General features: G+C 35.6%; 1 long non-coding RNA gene across 1 annotated transcript in view; it reads left to right on the top strand.

Moving 5' to 3' along the window:
- Window positions 1-3,999, top strand: part of LOC114487197 (uncharacterized) — a 6,406-nt gene extending 2,407 nt beyond the window's left edge. The window contains exons 2-3 of the long non-coding RNA XR_003682051.1: window positions 3,612-3,710; window positions 3,926-3,999. This is a non-coding gene — a long non-coding RNA (uncharacterized lncRNA). The remainder of the gene's footprint in view (window positions 1-3,611; window positions 3,711-3,925) is intronic.
- Window positions 4,000-15,621: the final 11,622 nt, after the last annotated feature.

Genomic DNA, 15,621 nt, shown 5'->3' on the forward strand with positions numbered 1-15,621 from the left:
TGTATAGCAGAAACTAACACAACATTGTAAATCAACTATACTCCAATAAAAATTTTAAAAATAAAATAAGATTTGAAGAAACACTTTACCAAAGATGATTATAGATGGAAGAAAATAACATGAAAAGAACACAACATCTTTAGTCATTGAGAAAATGCAAATTAAAACCATATGAGATTCCTCCCACATCTTTTAGAGTGGCTGAAATGAATGTGTAAAAATGAATGAATGAATGAATGAATGATAAGATCTTAATACTATGTGCTGACAAGGATGCAGACCAGCCGGACATCTTATACATTGTGTGTGAGAGTACAGTTACTTTGGAAAATAGTTTGGTACTTTCTTATAAAGTTAAATATACATTTATTATATGACCTCACAGTCCTGATTTTAGTATCTTATTAGAGAAAATAAAACTTTGTTCACTCAAAAATTTACACACAAATGTATATATCAGCATTATTTATAACCACTAAATATTGGCAATAGCCCAATATCCTTAACAGGTGAATGGATAAACATACTAGTGCACTCATACTTTATAATAACTTTCAGAAATTAAATAGAATGAACAATTGAATGTCAAAACCATGACTAAATCTAAAATGGATTATATTACTGAAAGAAGCCAGGCAAAAATTATATGACATTCTGGAAAACCTAACAATTATATGACATTCTGGAAAATTATATGACATTCTGAAAACTCTAACAAGGTCAGTACTTGACAGGGTGTGGGGAAAAGGGGCATTTGACTAAAAAGGCACAGTAGTAGGGAAATTTTTGTGGTAAGGAAATGGTTCCGTATACCGATTATAATGGAGGTTAAAAGATACTATGTATTTGTCAAAATGTACAAAACTGTACACTACAAAATTTAATATTTCTGTATATAAATTAAGATAAATATATTTATTGACAGGTTTTTCCTTGCTTGTTGCATCATAAACTCAGTAGATACATAGCATAGAGAAAAATAATATTATTTGTTTGATGACTGTTGCTCATTTATTCAGGTAATATTACATGACATCAGTTACAGTTAAACTCATTCAAGAAACCATTCATCCCCTTCACTCCATCCCCACATGCAGAAAGGCTGGTTTTAATGATCTTTTACATAACACCCATTAGTAAACTCACAGTTTCAATGTTTAGCACTATCAGTGACAACACAAGGATTTTAAGAAGTCAAATTTCATTTTATAGCAATTTATAACACTTAAAAAACTTTTTATCATCTAGAATATTTCAGTTCAGTTGCCCTTAAAATTGGGTATGTTCATGTGTTTTTGACTCATGCTAAAAACAGCTTAATTTCTTTTCCCAATTAGCTCAACTGGCAAAGATTTTGAGTCAACAGGGCACAGACTTATCTTTTATAGAGTTCAAAAATGAATGATGCACATCACAGTTTGGAAACGTTCTAGTTAAAACTTTATGCCTTAATTATGCAGACCATGTTGTCTAATATTGATTCATTACAATACAATTTATATACAGTATGTTCATGAAGGGATTAAGACGATGCATTAAGCTTTAATTATTAAATAGACGATTAACTTCCAAGAAGAAAGATGATCATCTATTAAGAAAACCACTCTACTGTACTCTTTTTTCAAACACCTTCTCCCAAAATCTCATTTACCTTTATCATTCAAGAGTTTGTTGCTACAATGAGCAGAGAATTTGTCTCTCAATTATAATCACTGTCAGCTTATTAAATTGGGTTTTAGGAAAATCTTCACGATAAATTTGGGTCATAACTTTACATGTTTGTGAGCGAAGAATTCAAATATTCCTTTTTAAAAATTTGCTATAAACTTTTATTTGTCAGCTTGGCCTAAGTAGTCATAAGGTAAATGCTCAGGGAATCACAGATTTCATCATGGAAAACTTGGGCAATGAGGCTTCAGAAATCGGTGAGGTACCTACACAGTCTCAAAAAGAGAAACTCCTGAGAGCACTGAACTGTGTCCTTTAAATTACATTTTATCTTATAATTAAAATACCATATATATTAATAAACAGATATTTTGTGGAGCAATTATGTAGAAATAGGTTAATAAGCAAGAAAAAATGAAGTTACATTTGAAAAGTAACAGGGGAGAAATCTTGACACTGTCATCCACCCCAGCTCACTGATCTAGCATCGTACTGAGCACGAATGCAAATCTCAGAAAATCTACTACTCTAAACAGGTAGTAAATTCTGATTACTTATTTACTTTTCCTTCAAACACACGGCTTCCATGTATGTTACTTTATTTGAATTAGTTTCTCTTCAGCTTGCATTAATACAATAAAAGTTTTACTGTTGAGAAATATCAGCAACACATCAGATACAAAATTTCTCTGTGGAATTAGAATTATTTTATTTAAATAGAAAAAAATGTGTTTTGGAATTATCAGTTTGGATTGCTATTGTTTATTGATTCCCTCTTTCCCTTCCTCTCTCTCTCTCTCTCTCTCTCTCTCTCTCTCTCTCTCTCTCTCTCACACACACACACTCACACACACACACACACTCACACACACACACAGATATAAAAACACACATATACTCTTAACTGCTAATTGTTAAGTAAATATTCTTGGAAGTCTATTTAACCCACATAAGACTAATTTCACTTAAACAGCCCAAATCTAGGCATCTCAAATGTATGACATACACTTTTCTTTTGTCAGTTTTCTTTAATGTATTCTAAAATTGACATACATCTCTGCCTAGCTTCGCACTCATCTTTAAAGCACACATGCTCTGAATTATTATTCTTTTGTTTTTCAATTTCATTTATATTACATAAAAGAAAGAGTTAGATATCTCTTGCCAAAGCGACAGTTTTCCACTCCTTTCATCCTAGTCTTTCCTCAGGCCCTTCACATTCTCCAGTGAAATATTAGTCTGCCAGATACTTGCAATCATATTTTTCATCTGCCTTGAAATTTGGAATTTGAAAGGACTCCTAGAGAGTTGTGTTGGTTATTTAACACTCTCTGAACAATTTTCATTTTTTTAATGCTCATGTTATCACTGTCAGTTATTGATTAGGTATCTTTTTTTCTAAAAAGATAAACATACAAGTTCACCACAGGCATTATCTATCTCTAGAATATTATAAACAACAGAATGCTTTCAGCCTGAAAATCTCACCTATGTTGGAAATCTAATATCTAACTTCCTGTACAACATGGTAACTTATAATTCCAATAGGTATCTCATTCTAAACATGCCTGAACTCCATTCTTTAGCTTTCTGCATAAAACTGTTCCACAGGTAGCCCTCTGAATTCAGGTGCTGACAACTGTAATAGTGGTTAAGTCAAATCCTTGGAACTGCCTGGATTCTATTTTGTCTTCTTACACCTCACAGTCATTCCTTCAGAACATTTTATTAGCTCTCTTTCCAAATATCTCAGGTTCAGCCACTTCTCATCATGTGCACTGCTACTTCGTGCCCTAAATCATCACCAAAATGTGCCTGAATAACTGCAATAGCCACTTACTTTCCCTTCTCCAACACATAAATAAGAGTGATCCTTCAAAATATGAATCAAATTGTTTTGCTTATTGCTAAAGACCGTATCATGCTTTCTATTCCATGCACAGGAAAGTCAAGGTCCTTGCTGTGGACATGTTGCCTGCCATTCTGGTAAGCAGTGAATGTTACCCGCCATCAAGTCATCAGCCACTGCAACCACCAGGATGGTGAGTCCTCAGGGGAATTCAGGATGGAGAAAAACAGGATACTGGCCCTAGAGAGTTAGGATACATATCAAAGGAATAACTTCAATGAGCCCAGACTCTTGCATCTTCCCATACATAGAGAAGTATTAAATTCATTGTCTTGAGGTGTTTTGGTTTTTGTGATTAGCAGTAATCTTTTGATGTTCAACTTCTTTTTTTTTTTTTTTTTTTTTAAGCAAAATCTCCTGTAGATCCTGGCTCCTCCCCTACCTCTTTGGAGCAGTTCCGCAGAGCTATCTGAGAAGCTGCCTCACAGCCTATAGTCTTCAGTAAAGTCACCCAATAAAACATAACTCTCAACTTTTAGGTTGTATTTTTTTCCTTTTATTTCTGCTTCCCCTTCTCTTCCTGAGACTACAATTACATATATTTTGGATTCCTTGATCTTGTCAGCCTGTTGAAGTTCTGTTCATTTTTTCTTAACTTTTTGTTTTTGTTATACTTCAATTTGGTTAGATTTTATTTTTCTGTATCCAAGTTCACTGATCAAGGCTTCTTTTGAACCCATTTTATGACTTTCCATTTCAGATATATTTTTTGAAATCTAGAAATCCCATTGATTTTTACAGTTTCTCTCTTTTTTATATTTATATTTTCATTAATTTTTGACTCAAAAATGATAGAGAGAAACAGAAAGAGGGCTGTGGGGAGAAAGAGAGTATGCTGTGTTTGTGAAAGTTAAGAAAATCATTAAGGTGTATATGTAAATATCTTTTGAAGCAGAATCATTTTCCTTTGAAACTTTATTGTTTTATGTTTATTTATTGTTTATAATAATTATTTTTCTCTGAATATGAGAGCAATATATGTAAATTATTGAAACTTTAGAAAATGTATAACAGCCAAATATAAAAATCAAAACTAAAGCTACCATTCAGATATTTAAACTGGAAATATATGTAAGCATTTAGGCATGTGAATAAAACATACTGTTCAAGACAGAATATGATCAATATTTCTCTCTTTCTCTTTCCTTTTTCCCACACTTTAAAACATATAGAAATACTGTATGTTTAAATAAATTGGGGTCATACTGTGTATTGTGGAATCTTATATCTGGTCATATAAATCTTGTGCCATCAGACAACTATGACAACTTTCCTATGGCTACTGAGGAATTAATGTTATTCAATTGAGATTTTGTTAGCCATTTTAGATAGATATATTATAGGAATAAAATACTTACCTCTATAACCCACTTGTGATGTCATATCAATTCATTTAGCAAGTACACATGGACTAGTTTGTGACAAGTTATCTTTCGTTATTTTGTTTTTAATGTGAATGTGTTTTTAAAGTGAAAATGTTTTTCACTCGCTTATAAATTTGAAAGGCTTGGGAGGTAGTCTACATCATTATATTTTTTTATAATGTCAAATCCATGTTTTTCACTCCTTAAGCATTTGATAAACATTTGCAAATTAGCAGGAAATAATTTATTTACACTTGGCATGGTCCTTCCAGTTTATTTTACAAAATATTTTCATCTCATAAAACACTGATATGATCACAGAAATGAATTGGGCATGATTATTGAATGTATTTCTAGTTCTTAAGACAGGCATTATTTTAGTAATATATAAAGTTGACTCTAGTGTAGATGAAAAGATAAAAGTCATTTTTAGATACAGATATTATTTTAAATGAAGTAACTCCTTTTCAATATTTCAATATGGGATAGACGAAGGCTTTTTTTTTTCTCTCTCTCTCTTTCACACATACACACAGACACTTACTATAGCTCTTTAAATTTACTGCCCACGCAACACCTGCCATTTCAATATGTACTCTGCAGTGCACAGAATTATTTAGTCATGGTTTCTTGAAAACGTTACACATTGCAACCATTTATTAGAAAATGTAATTTGCCTTTGCTGCTCCATAGGCCTGCATCAAAAATGAATAAATTAAACCTAAATATAGCTTCCTTCATTTTTCAATTTGCCTAATAATTCATTTTTCTATGGAAGTGTTATCCATCTACAATATGGTTATTAAATGACTTCTTCAAATTACTAACCATAGACCTGTTAACTTATTTAAAATCTTTTGAGAAATTTAAAATGTTAAAACAAATACAGTCTTTATAAATGTCTTTCTCCAGTATATAGTTCCATGACTACTTACCAAGATTTTTGCAGAAGGAAAAAAAAAAAAAAACATAAAAATGGAACCTAAAGAAGAATGTCAGGATAAATTTTGCAAGAAAATGTTTCTGGTGTCATTCGAGACTTGGAATATTTTTCATTCAAGACAGACATTTGTGTCATAAAATATGATATGTACCTTACCACAATGCATGTTTGTGACTTAAAACAATACAAATTTATTTACTGAAATGAGTCTCATTTGGTTAAAATAAAGGGGTTAACAGGGTTGTATTCCTTTCTACGAGTTTCTAGGTAAGAATGTTTTCTCACTTTTTCCAGTTTCTAGAGGCTGCCCACATTTTTTTGTTTGTGGTCCCCTTTCATCTTCAAACCAACAATGGCTGGTTACATGTTTCTCACCTAGTATCATGCTGAGTCTATGGTAATATCCTTCAAATCTTTATTCTGATTGTTACTCATGATCAGATGCTGTAAATTCAGATGTTGATAAAAAGATGTTTGATTATTTCTTTAATGTTGTACTTGACTTATACGTGGAGCATAAGTATAATCTAGAAGATACGGATCATATACTTTTCTACAGAACACCAGAAAAATAATGCTTTGCGATGGTGATGTTATAGATGATTATGCTATTATTACCTTGAGTCCAAGTTACCTATCAAGAAGATTGGAATTTAAAATCTATTACAGTTTATTGCCTCATAGCATAATAATATTTTCATTAAACATTATGACAGTGAATACTTTTGAATACAAAAGACTTGAACACGCACATGTGCACCAATGCACAAAATGTTGCAAATAATTTAGTAGATCCATGAACCTCCTACAGTAAATCTGTGAATACTCTAGGAGTCTTGAAAACTCAATTAAGACCTTTTGAATTAGGGTACACAACCCAGCATCATGCTATACTTCCAGCTGGAAAGGAAGCTGGGATACATTTAGGTATGAAGTTATTTGGTTGACAGGGCAATGACCTAAGAGTCATTGAATGACTATTTGAACAAGGTTGGCAGATTCTGTTCAGTTCTAGGCAAGACATAGAGGTCCAAAACCAGTACGATTCAGGGAAAGAGAGTTAGAGGACTTGGTTAAATAAATGAAAAAGAGAAATAAGTCAGGCAGAACCAAAGCCGATCTAGGATTCTGTTTGACCAAAGACAATAGGCAATGAGAAGAATTCCATTTTCAGGAAGTAGAACTGACAAGGATAATCTGGGAAGAAATTAGTTCTCCTTCCCATGACATCATTACTAAAACAGTGCTACTCAGAACAAAGGCTGCAAACCAGTGCCTGTAAGTAAATTATCAGCAGCAAAGAGATGAATACATAATAAGTGTTTGGAAATTTTATACCATAATGTTACGTGTGTTGAATCCAAAAATGGAAAAGTTTTGCTTGTGTTTGTGTGCATTTTTTAAATTTACTAGTTATATATTTTATTTTACAAAAGTCTTGATACACAAAACCAATACATTAGAAATTAATAATAAAAATAAGAGAATTTTTCCACCAGGTAGCTTGAGTAGCACCCATCCAAAATGAACTGAGAAATCCTCAACACCTAAAAAGTCAAGGGAGTAGGGTATGTTTTCTCTGTTGAAATTGCTCATGGGAGATTATTGGAATCAGGAGAAGTGCCTAGTAACTTCTACTTCAGATGCAGAACAACAGAATGAATATATGTTTAAATCCTCTGCCATTCAGACCAAATGTTCCATTGACCCCTCCATTCGATTCAGTCTGAGAAACAGGTTGCCTGCCTGAAATACCTGGTCATTAGAAACAACTTGGAAAAACTATTATGGAGCATTAATTGATAGAAAATTATCTTCTCATCTTTTCGCTTGGTATTTTACCCTAAATATAAGATTGAATTTCTTCGAGTATGGTTCACAAACATTTTCCAAACAAATCACCCAACAAAATGTAGATATTTTTTCCAGTCTCAATTCCTGTGAATTTACAAAACAAATGGAAAGAGTTGCCAATTCATAGAAAATTAGATATTACTTCAGTATATTCAGCTTTGCATCCCTCATTTTTTAACACTACCAGATTTTCAGATAGAAATTTTTAGATATTTCTAGTAGTAAATAAGATCATCAAATTGTTTTCTCTCAAATAAACACATGCACATGATTTTAATCAGGATCTTTAGCATCAGAATTATTTTAGGTGGCACATATTTTGTAAAGATATAATGAAAATGTATTTAGAAGTTCGTGAAAGGCTGAGATCATTTGCAATAGAGTAATTGGGTTAAACTATAATCATCTTTCAGTTTTGAGTTTCAAGTGGCATTGCTAACTTACTCCTAATTATAGCCCTTTAAACACATCATTATGGCATTACAATAATTTTGACAAGAAATGATCCTTGAGTAATTTTTTGAGCTAAAAATATATGGATGGACCTAATTTGCGTATGAATGATAAACTGACAAAGTTGGCTGCAGCCGCATATATTGAAGACAATTCCTTTAAATGAGCACTGTTAATTCAAGGCTTGAAAATCACACACACACACACACACACACACTCACACACACACACACTTTAAAATAACAATATTGGTTAATCAGAATTTCAAAACATTTTATTAGGCATTAAAATTCTTCTGGCTCCTTGACCCCACCAAGCATCATTTATGAATGGAATCCAAAATAATGGATGAAACTGAACACAGGCCAGAATAAAACTGAGACAGAATGTCTAATCAAAAGAGAAATGGATGTTAACTCAAAGTTTTCTTTTCCAGGTTCTTGCCATTAACTTTCTACATGATCTTAAGAATTCTTGAGTCTTTATCCCTCCATCCTTTAATAGATGGTTGTTGAATCAGATAAATTTTATTCTCTACTTCAGCTCTAAGGCTAACAGTAAGAACATATTTGTGATTATAAAATTTTCAAATGGTGCCACATCTTCAATAATTTGGTAGTATCTGATTAAGTTTATAGTATATTCTTTTTCTCTTCAGCCTGCCGGGCAATGTTGTTGTAAAGAGTGTGGGCTTAACAATTCATCTAGTAGCAATGAAAGACAAATATAAAAGCAAAAAAATGCACTCTGAAACCTTACATTTTTGTTTGGCATCCAAAATAAATAAATTAACCAGTCATTACATTTAGAACTTTGAATAATTATTTGTTCAATTGTCCTCAACTATTTTTACTATAAATTAGTGTGTTTACATGTTGTTATGCATTTGTAAAAACTTAATATTGGAAAAGATCTGCCAATTCCCTTCATTTATGCTTTTACATCTCTCCTAATTTACTCTAGGTTCAGAACAGCTCTGTGAGCAATTTGGTGTCTGATTGAAGAATATTTTTTTCGAAGTAGACCTTAGTAAAGTAAAGCTTTCTCTACTTATTTATACATATAATTCTCTACGTGAAGTATCCTTGAATTATTTCTATTGCACAATTAACTAAAAATTACTCTGTTTAATTTTTAATAATTTTTTCCACTGAAGGCAACTGTATAGAAAAGCATGCAGATTTCAGAATTATTTAATGCATACAGTGCATTTGTGGGTTGGTTATTCATTTTTCATTTGACCTTTAACCTAATTTCACTATTTGGGCTATCCTGCTACAGTATCAAGAAGCTTGTATTACCGCTCTTTGAAAAATGAGGATGTGTATAATGATATATAAAATGAGAATCATTTGTTAATTTAGTTTATATCTACATATATAAATGAATATTTACACACATGCTTATAACCATAATCATATGAGAATTTGGATTTTTCTTAATTTTCTATGAGCCAAGCTATTGATCTTGACATTTAAAGAATCTCTAAAGTAGGGAGAACTTGGAGCCCCTTTTGTGACTAATATCTTTTGTTCATTTAGGTGATTCATGCTGGCAAATATTTCAGGCTAGGCTAGAAGAATGAATTTTTTAAAAATCCATAGCTTGAAAAATTTAAATACAGTAGTATATTTTTTTTTCTTTTTTTTTTTTTTTGCGTCACGCGGGCCTCTCACTGTTGTGGCCCCTCCCGCCGCGGAGCACAGGCTCCGGACGCGCAGGCTCAGCGGCCATGGCTCACGGGCCCAGCCGCTCCGCGGCATGTGGGATCCTCCCGGACCGGGGCACGAACCCGCGTCCCCCGCATGGGCAGGCGGGACCCCAACCACTGCGCCACCAGGGAAGCCCAGTAGTATATTTTCTAACACAAAATTTAAAAATTCTATTTGAAGGATAGTTAATGCCCAGTTTTAAAACAAAATGCCCAGTTTTTAAGAAACATATCTAGAAACTACACATAACACTTAACAGGACATTTATTTTTCTCCATTTTCTACACATGTATATAGAATTCTTTGTTCCACAAAAGGCTAGAGTCAATCAATTTATTACAAAGTAAAGTGTTGAGAAGCAACTCAATGTTATTCCACATGGGTTTTTAGCCCAGGGAGGTGTTTTCTTCAATGCTTGCCATTATTTGATGTTTTTCTTCAACTCCTTAGTTCATTTTAATATTTTAAATATCTTTCTCAACCTTTTAATCCTCTGCCTGTCCAACATTTGTGCATCTCCAGTTTCATGTACTGTGTGAATTTTTAAAACAAATAAGTTGACAATAAACCCTCTGAGCATGATTCTATGTTTTGATCAAATTTCTATCTCTTAAGAACTCTTAAATTTTTGTGGAATACTTTCTCCTAAGCAACACTTACAACAGCATTTGAATATGTCAAACAACATGAGCATAAATCTTCTTAGATGAATATAATACCTCCTTTTGCCGTTGCTTTTTTTCCCTTCAATTTATCTATTGAGCATCACTCTTTGGAAAAGCTAGGGGATGCTCAATAAAGCAAGAGACGTTTTGTTGTCACTATAGGAAGGAGAAACAAACAGAAAATATTCCACAGCATGAAGACTTTAAATTCAATTCAGCCCATAGTCTAAAGTCACTGTCCTCTAGCAGCTGTTTTTAGATATCTCCAGAGACAGGGGGCAGAAAGTGGTATGACAAAACTGGGGATCTGAACTATAAATTAGGATACCACAGAAGTGTGAGCAACAATCCTCAATGTAATTATGAACTGTTAAACAGAAAACAGCACAAGATGCCTACCCTTCCCACAGCCCAATCTTCAATAAAGCTGTTACACATATATGTATATAGAGAGACATCTCTCTTTCTAACTATCCATCTATCTATCATGACTTTCAGAACCAATGTCATGGTCTAATAGGCCCATGCATTTGACACCCATCTGTTTTCAGTTTCCTAACTGAAACAGGCAAAAGTCTTTATTACTAATGAGAATTGGAGAAATGTCCCACTCACTGGACACCCCAAAAAGAGAAGGTGAGAATGAAATGGTCTCTGAGGATTCAGAGCAGTCTAGGTATAGATAAATTTGGGTGCTTTCTCTGGCCAGGGAATAAGAAGGACCTGCACTTAGGCTCCACTCCAATCAAGTAGTCATTGCATAGCTGGAATGTGGATAAGAGAGTAACAGACAACAGCCTGATAGAAAAGAACTTAGGATGGTGGCCAGGCACAGAAAAGGAATGGAGTATGTCCCAGACTTCCAAATCAACCATGAGCCTGCAGTAAGCAGTTATGCCTCAAAGAAAACAGGTGTGTAGGGGAAGACCAATGGAGAATGGAATCCTCCAGGTCAGCTGCTGAAGTGTAAAAACAAACAAGAACAACAGAAACCTAATTTTTCTATCTGATTTCAGGCTTTCAGGATAAACATTTCTCAAGTTCCTACCTATGTCTTTGTGGCTGTGGCTTTGACATTTTCTTGTATACACTGTGACACTCTGATGCTTCCAAAGGGAAAAAAGTCTAAATTTTCCATGTTTCAGTAGCCTAGGTTTGAAAGAAGTGAAAGAAGTCCAATCAAATAAACTACAAGTACTGATTAAGATATGCTCTACACACTTAGAGCAAATGGACTTCAATGAAAGAAAATCTCTGTAGGAAACAGGTTAAGGATTATTTTGCATGAATTATATAAAGGCAGACTCTCATGATACAAGGGAAATGATTTAAAACATGATAATAATGAAAGAGAAATAGAAAACAGGGTTGCCAGAATACAGTGGCAACAGATACCATAGTGAGTACTTTAGGGAAGCATGTTAGTTACTTAGAAAGACACTTGAGGGCTTCCCTGGTGGCGCAGTGGTTGAGAGTCCACCTACCGATGCAGGGGACACGGGTTCGTGCCCCGGTCCGGGAAGATCCCACATGCCGCAGAGCGGCTGGGCCCGTGAGCCGTGGCCGCTGGGCCTGCGCTTCCGGAGCCTGTGCTCCACAATGGCGAGAGGCCACAACAGTGAGGGGCCCGCGTACCGCAAAAGACACTTGAATAAATTATTTCAGAACTAGGAGCAAAAGGGGAAGAAAAGGCATAAATTAGGAAATAAAACATAAATGACATGAGAAGTTTGATAGATTCAACATAATTGTAATGGGCATTCTAGACATCCAGATCACAGAATGAGTCAGAGAAAAGGATATAACCAAAGGCATTTGGGGAGAAAAGTTTTCTGCTCTGAAGAAGGACTTGAGAAGTGTTGCAACATCAGCGCTGATGGTGCATCTTGGCTTCTCACTCTCGGGCTCCCTCCTGGCACCATTTATGCTACTCAAGGCCCCTTACTACCCAGCTACATTTTATTTCTGCTATTCTACTCAATATCAACACTGCCTGGTACAAACACTGGGTGGTATTTGTGGGAATTAGGGAGGATACTTTCGTGAACCTTATGCTATTCTCTTTTAGCAATGTCTTTAATGTCTTAAATGAATAATGTTTGTGGTTCAATATTTTATATATTTCAGCTTTTACTTACAGTTCCTCACACCACTGGGCTGGGTAAGAAGAAAAATATGACTAATAGGCACCAAGGTTTGTTCAGAGTTAGTGTTTCTATCTGTAATTTTGTGGGTGTTATTGTTAAAGGGCTAAGTCTGTAGGATCCAGGTCTTAATCACTTTAGCATGGATTTTTCTTTTTCAGAAGAGAACTCAACACCTCCTTCTATATGCAAATAGACTATTGTTTGTCTAGCTAACTAATCCAATTGACAGCATGTTTATATTCAGTCATTCCTTGGTATTCTCAGGTTCTGTCTCTTCAGATTCAACCGTGAATGGAAAATATTTGAAAAAAATTCCAGAAAGTTCCAAAAGAGAAATTTGAATTTGCTGTGCACTGGCAACTATTCACATAGCATTTATAAAGTATTAGATGTTGTAAGTAACCTAGAGATGATTTAGAATAGTTTATAAACTTCCAAAGAAATTCATAACACAGAGCATACTTAGGGATTATAATTAGAATTATCTTGGTTAATTAATCATTTTTCAGTTTGGAAATATGGTCAGATGTGTCTTTTTTAGAAACAGCATTGTGACATTTACTGTTCAGTTGCATGGATCTGTGGTATCTAATTGGATTTTCAGGTGTGACTTAAAAATTGTAATGTCTACTATTTAAAATAGTTGTTCTGACATTCCTTCAAGCATTTTTATTTAGTAGTTCAAATGATTAATTGCTCTTTGTATAAGGAAGGGGAAAACGTCTAGAAAGAAAATATAAAATTAAATCACACATTTGATTCATAGGTTGTTTTGTTTTATAATACATCTCTACACCCTCATTTACTCAGAAATGGCCACACACCACCCCCTTCATTTCTCTTTTTTCATTACTTCCTCTGATCTCACATTACGCTCATTTTTTCTCCTAAGGACGTAGCTGCCTTCCTTCAAAGACACTCCCCCCACCCCATACCAAATATCACCTTCTCCACAGAGCATTTCTGGTGCAGCTGAATCCATACAAGATTATACTTGTAAAACATTGTCACCTAACAGAAAACTAAGGTGTATCAGGTGGGAATATCGTGTAATTGCTTGGGAATTTCAGTGTGGTTGCTGATTTCTTTATGTGGTAGCATGCTTCACTCCTGAACTTGTTACCAAAATATTTATTTCTTCAACTTTGAAAAAAATTTATTTAAAAACTTACCAAAAACTCTAAAATTCCGGGTATGTTTTATTAATCAATAGAAGGACAATTGACAAAATCCTAATGATTTCAAGTATTTTACAAGCTTCATAACCGTAGATCAGAACTGCATATTGAAAACTTGTTATCAGCCCTTCAATTATCCCCTGAGGATGTAAAAATTCTTTCAATGTGGGGGAAATACGGCAGGTGAAGTTTCACCCAGTCATGAGATAGTGTATGTTTATATCCACCGAAAGCCAGATTCAATAAGTCTGCAAATGGGTAGATAGTCATTTAAATAAGAACAATCAGTTACTGTACCTTTGATTGTTATTCTTTATGACAACACATTTTACAAATCTAATTTCATAAATGTACAAACTGTTTGTCTTATAAGTTAGCAATGAAACTTTTTTGTTATCAGCTTCCATATAAGAGCTTTTTGAGCTTCAACATGGCAGAGGAGTGAGACGTAGAGATTGCCTCCTCCACACAAATACATCAGAAATACATCTACATGTGGAACACCTCCTACAGAACACCTACTGAACGCTGGCAGAAGACCTCTCAGACTTCCCAAAGGGCAAGAAACTCCCCGTGTACCTGGGTAGGGCAAAAGAAAAAAAAAAAAAAAAACAGAGACAAAAGAATAAGGACAGGACCTGCACCTTGGGGAGGGAGCTGTGAAGGAGGAAAAGTTTCCACATACTAGGAAACCCCTTCATGGGTGGAGACGGGAGGTGGTGGCGGGGAAAGCATCGGAGCCACGGAGGAGAGTGCAGCCACAGGGGTGCAGAGGGCAAAGCGGAGAGATTCCCGCACAGAGGATCGGTGCCGACCCGCACTCACCAGCCCAAGAGGCTTGTCTGCTCACCCGCCGGGATGGGCAGGGGCTGGGATCTGAGGCTCGGGCTTCAAAGGTCAGATCCCAGGGAGAGGACTGAGGTTGGCGGCGTGAACACAGCCTGAAGGGGGCTAGTGCGCCACAGCTAGCCGTGAGGGAGTCTGGGAAAAAGTCTTGACCTGCCGAAGAGGCAAGAGACCATTGTTTCGGGGTGCGCGAGAGGAGGGGATTCAGAGCACCACCTAAACAAGTTCCAGAGATGGGCGTGAGCCGTGGCTATCAGCACAGACATCAGAGATGGGCATGAGATGCTAAGGCTGCTGCTGCAGCCAGCAAGAAGCCTGTGCGCACACACAGGTCACTATCCACACCTCCCTTCCCGGGAGCCTGTGCAGCCCGCCACTACCAGCCTCTCGTGATCCAGGGACAACTTCCCCAGGAGAACACACGGTTTGCCTCAGGCTGTTGCAACGTCTCGACAGCCTCTGCCGCCGCTCGCCCCGAATTCCTTACGCCTCCCTCCCCCAACCTGAGTGAGCCAGAGCCCCCAGATCAGCAGCTACTTTAACCCCGTCCAGTCTAGGTGAAGAACAGATGCCCTCAGGCAACCTACACGCAGAGGCAGGGCCAAATCCAAAGCTGAACCAGAGGAGCTGTGCGAACAAAGAAGAGAAAGGGAAATCTCTCCCAGCAGCCTCAGTAGCAGCGGATTAAATCTCCACAAAAAACTTGATGTACCCAGCATCTGAGGAATACCTGAATAGACTAGGAACTATCCCAAAATTGAGGCGGTAGACTTTGGGAGCAACTATATTTTTTTCTTTTTCTCTTTTTGTGAGTGCGTATGTGTATGCTTCCTTGTGTGATTTTGTCTGTATAGCTTCGCTTTTACCATTTGTCCTAGGGTT

The sequence above is a fragment of the Physeter macrocephalus genome, chromosome 2, assembly GCF_002837175.3.
Source record: "Physeter macrocephalus isolate SW-GA chromosome 2, ASM283717v5, whole genome shotgun sequence".
In the NCBI taxonomy this organism is placed as follows: domain Eukaryota; kingdom Metazoa; phylum Chordata; class Mammalia; order Artiodactyla; family Physeteridae; genus Physeter; species Physeter macrocephalus.